Source organism: Colobus angolensis, unplaced genomic scaffold (assembly GCF_000951035.1).
Source record: "Colobus angolensis palliatus isolate OR3802 unplaced genomic scaffold, Cang.pa_1.0 Scaffold373, whole genome shotgun sequence".
In the NCBI taxonomy this organism is placed as follows: Eukaryota; Metazoa; Chordata; class Mammalia; order Primates; family Cercopithecidae; genus Colobus; species Colobus angolensis.
Genome location: NW_012117077.1, coordinates 2,338,697 through 2,344,206, shown reverse-complemented (window position 1 = coordinate 2,344,206; position 5,510 = coordinate 2,338,697).

The window sequence follows — 5,510 nt, the reverse complement described above, 5'->3', positions numbered from 1 at the left end:
TAAAAAATGAGTTCATGGCCTTTCAGCCACATGGATGGAGCTAGAGACCATTATCCTAAGCAAACTAATACAAGGACAGAAAACCACATGCTACGTGTTTTCACTTACAAGTGGGAGCGAAACACTGAGTACACATGGACATAAAGAAGGGAACAATACACACTGGGGCCTATTTGAGGGTGGCGAGCGGGAAGAGGGTGAAGATCAAAAAACTACTTATCACGTATTAGGCCGATTACTCGGGTGACAAAATTATCTATACACCAAACCCCCATGACACACAATTTACCCATGTAACAAACCTACACATGATTGCCTTGATCTTAAAAGTTGGAAAGAAACAGAAAAAAAGAGAGAGAGAGGTTGAATGAGTCAAAGGGATGTTATTAAAAACAATGGAGAAGCAAAGGACTCTTTCAATATAATTGGTGACCATGAAAGCAGATATGGGGGCCAAGCAGGGGGAAAGCTGAAAAAAGAGATGCTAATGGCAATGAGAGAAATTAGTGTTCCAGAGAGTTCTGTTATATTGTGCTGTGTTGTAAAGCTGGAAAAGGCTAAGGTGAAATAACCCTACCAGTAAGAAAAGGATAATTGAGTTTGCTAGTGTCTGAGCTAAATGCTGGCCAAGTAGAATGAACTTTTTAATGCACCTTCTGGAGTCATTTTCACATTTTTTTGTGACTCTCAGGCCTTGACTATGAAATTAGGAAGGTGATTTCTTAAAACCAAATAAAGTTGGTTATTGAGGTACATAATGTTTTATTTTCCAGCATGTTTTTACAAAGCAATGGTGTTAGAAGATCACCCTTAGATTATGAGTGTGGTGATATATTATTTGGACAGTGATGTATTGCTGTAGTCACATTGGTCCACTGAAATATAAAACCATTTTATCCAGAGATTAAGAGGTGATGTTAGACCAAGCTTGCTTAACCTTGAGGTAATGTTGGAGTTAATTTATATGTGAACCATAGGTGATTTGCATCATAACTAAAATATAACTTCAAAAAGATTTAAACTCTCCGTAATCTCCACACATATAAAATGACCCTTCTCCTAAGAATTCTGATGAGTTTCTAACAGCAAGTTCTTACAAGGCTTACAAATCAGCTAAATGGACTTTTTTAATCACTATAAAAATGAAGCCTACTTGCAGCAATCAGAATGCCAATTATTTGATCTAAAATTTCTTTCAGAGAAATTATATTATAAACTATCGAAACTCAGAATAGAACTGATTATAGTATGGTATTGCATTCGTGGATCTCTCATCAATGGCCAGGAAACATTACTGAACAGTCAAATATACACAGTTTCATATTCTACCACATGTCAGAAGTTTTGAGAAGACAAAGGTGATATGATTTCAGTGTTTTCAGAAAAACTCCGAGGATTCATTTTATATCAGAAACCCATGGAATTATGTTGCAAAAAGAAACGTGTCATCTTCTTGTTCTGTGATAGAAGGCAAAGAATAGAGGAAAAAATATTTGGCATAAGACTTCTTTTAAAAATAAGTACTTCAGTATGATTATCTAATTTAATGTTTTATCTGTTCAGCATGGATTTTTCCTTCTTATTACATTACTGTTCTATTTTTCTTTACAAAAACAATTTTGGTATATCTGACTCCAAACCATCTTGCTCTGAGGGATGGAGAGTAATCTATATCCAAACAGACTTATAATGAGAGGTTCAGGGACAGACGTGTGACTGCACGTGAACTAGGGTACAGTGAGTTAATCCCAATCCTCTTTTAAGTTTTAATTTTTTTAGAGATGAACGTTTCACCATGTTGCAACCAACTTGGTCATAAACTTCTAGGCTGAAGGTTTCCTCAAGCCTCAGCCTCGCAAGTAGCTGAAACTACAGGCACACATCACTGCATCCAGCTAAGCCCAAGATTCTTTCAGATATCATTGGAAAGACAAGTGAAATTCCTAAGTCAAGACCTGCCATGGGTCTCTGTATAGTTAGAGCCCACCTAAGAATCGAGCCAACACAGAGTAAAAGAGCTAAGAGATGGATAGAGGGAGGGGGTAGTGGAGACAGGAGAAGGCTGATGAAGTACTGATGACATTCTTTGCATATAGATCCTCCTGACACTGTCTCTCTTACTGCTGGATTTTTCTATTGTGCAAACTAATAATAACCCTTTTGTGTGTAGGTATTGTTATTGCTGTAAGCACATTTATAATGGGAAATATGTCACTTAAAACTTAAACATTTAAGTTTACGGAAGTTGATACTTGAAGGTGGGATAAATTATATAATTTTGAATTGACTGAGTCAGAGCATCATATGAGGAAGGTACAATTTGTCTGTACCAGGGAGGCCACTGACATCACCTGTAACGCAACAATAAAGTAGTGGGGCTAAAATCTACTTTGTTATGTGTTAGGACTCTGGTGATGGACCCACTGTAACTGGAATTGTAGGTTAGTAGGCGTAAAAATGTCAGTAAGACAGCTGGCTACATCTTGTATCCTACATCCTTAAAGAGAGACCAAGGGTGTGTCTCCAAATCTGACACATCTGAAAGCAGAAATGATGGGAAAATACTGTTATTTTTAACTTTTTTCATTTAGTCATTTGTTTGTTTGTTTGTTGCTATAAAGCTCCAATTATCAAGTCAGAAAGATACTGGCAGAATAATAAACTAATAGGTTAATGGAAGGGAAAAGAATGTGCAGAAATAGATTCGGCTTTCCCTCAGAGTCACACCCAGGCCATTCAGTGGAGATGCTAAGTCTTTCACCAAATAGTCTGGAAAACTGGGATAAACATACGGAAAAAAATAGCAATTTCAACCACTATCTCCCAATAGTAAAAATGTAATTTAAGACAACTGTAGACCTAAACATTAAACTTATACTATAACATTTCTAGAAAACAACACAGACAAATATTTCTGTAAACTTGAGTTAGGCAAGGATTGCTGGCAAAAAAAACAAAAAGAAAAAAGAAAGCACTAACCACAAAAGATGAAGAAATAATGCATTATATTTCATCTAAATTAATAAAACCTTCATCAAAAGACACCATGAGGAAACAAAAAGGCTGGAATAATATTCGTAATACATATATCTGACAATAGGTTTGCAGCTAGAATATCTAAACTACTGCAACTAAGTAATAAACATAAACCCACAACAGTTAAAAATGGGTAGAACATGGAAACACACTTCACAAAAGAAAAAATTCTAGTAGCTAATAAGCATATAAAAAGATACCCAATATCATTAGTCCTCAAGGAATTGGCAACTGAAATCACATCATGCCAAGCAGAACACAATGGAAAGAACTGATAATAGCAAATGTTGGCAAGGATGTGGAGCAACTGGAACACTCACCCGTTGCTGGTGAGTGTAAAATAGTATAACCACTTTAGAAAACTGGGCCGGGCGCGGTGGCTTAAGCCTGTAATCCCAGCACTTTGGGAGGCCGAGACGGGCGGATCATGAGGTCAGGAGATTGAGACCATCCTGGCTAACGGTGAAACCCCGTCTCTACTAAAAAATACAAAAAACTAGCCGGGCACGGTGGCGGGTGCCTGTAGTCCCAGCTACTCAGGAGGCTGAGGCAGGAGAATGGCGTAAACCCGGGAGGTGGAGCTTGCAGTGAGCTGAGCTCCGGCCACTGCACTCCAGCCTGGGTGACAGAGCGAGACTCCGTCTCAAAAAAAAAAAAAAAAAAAAGAAAACTGCTGAACATTCTTAGGAAGCCAAACATTTGCTTACCCTATGGTTCAGAATCTTCTCCCTTCAATATTTGCCAAATAAAAAGGAAAATATATTTTTAAACACAAAACATTGCACATGAAATTTTAGAGCAGGTTTATTCCAAGGTAACCTCAAACAGGAAACAGCCTAAATGCCCCTCAGCAGATATACGGAAAAATAATGTGTAGTCATAACACTGGAATACTTTTCAACAACAATAATAATAATATCAATACAGAATTACTGATGTATGTAATAGTAGTAAATTACTCTCAAAGATATTATGTTAAACAAACAATAAAACCCTGACACTAAAGATTATCTACTGTGTGTTCCCATTTATATGAAGTTCAGGAAAGGGTTGTTTCTATGAATCACGTACCTCAAAGCATTTAGCTTAACCCTAACCCTAATCCTAAAAATGTTACTTCCATTTCAGGCTCAGTTGCATTCAGGGACTTTCCTCTGCTTACTCAAATTAAAATCTCCCTCCTGCTCCAATTCCCACTTCCCCGTATATCATACCCTAGGGGAAAGGAGAAAAGGAAACAGGAAGCTTTGGTTTGTGTGCCCCATATGACAGAGTTTGTAAGATGGCCAGCAATGGACAGCCTTCACCCTACATTAAGTAGACATGTTTTTGGGGGGGTGTGGGCAGCAGTAAATCCTTACATCTTTACTATTTCTGACCTAGATAAATTAGCAGGAGCAGAAAGCAATAAAACTACTGACCTATGCTGATAAAACCAGAACAGTGGTTGCCTATTTTAGGTAGGGACTAACTTGAGAAGGGTTCAAGGTAACTTTCTGGGGTTATACAAAGGTTCTAGACTTTGACTAGGGTGTTGGATATGTAAGTGTATATATCTTCAAAACTTACTGAATTATAAAACTAAGATTTTTGAATTTCCTTATATCTAATTTTTTCTTCACTAAAAAATGAAAATTGTTATGATTAACAATACAACCTACCTTCCTTCTTTCCTTCCTTCCTTCCTTCCTTCCTCCCTCCCTCCCTCCCTCCCTCCCTTCCTTCTTCGGTCCTTCTCTTTTCTTTTCTTTTCTTTCTTTCTTTTCAGAGGTGATCTCACTCTGTTGCCCTGGCTAAAGTGTAGTGGCACCATCATAGCTCACTATAACCCTGAATTTCTGGGCTCAAGCAATCTTCCCACTTCAGCCAAAGCACTGGGATTGCAAGTGTGAGCCACTGAACCTGGCCATTAACAGTATTTTTTCTCAGTGTAGGGAACAACAAGCAAACATAAGCTCTTAAGACCATAGGTGGCTGTTTGTGGCCAGTAATCTGTGATTCCTGAAAATCAGGTAATGTTCAGTTTTATTGGATTGGAAACATTGAATTCTTTGTGAATAATATAGTTAGTTCTGAGAGAAAGCAGGATATTAGGTTGAAACCAAGGAAAGCAGAGCTTGGATCTCCATTCTCATTCTTCTGTAAAATTCCTACTAGAGAAGTTGGTGAAGCACCACATTTAAATTTCCGAAATGAAAAGGCTTTCAGCCTAACATCTATATTCAGCACAATGATTAATAAAGTGAATGTCTGGAATAGAAACATTTTCTGATATGGAAGAAATGAAAATTTAACCCTGAAGAACCCCTTCTTAGGAAGCTCTTTGAGGATGTGCTTCAAGGAAATGATGTGCTTAGGAACACACAGGATCCCCTCTGACCCCACGCAGGATCAAGGAAAGAATACAAGTCTCAGCATGGCCATTGTGTATGCCAGGAGATGAAGGCATCCAGTTTCAACTGAGCAGGATGAGG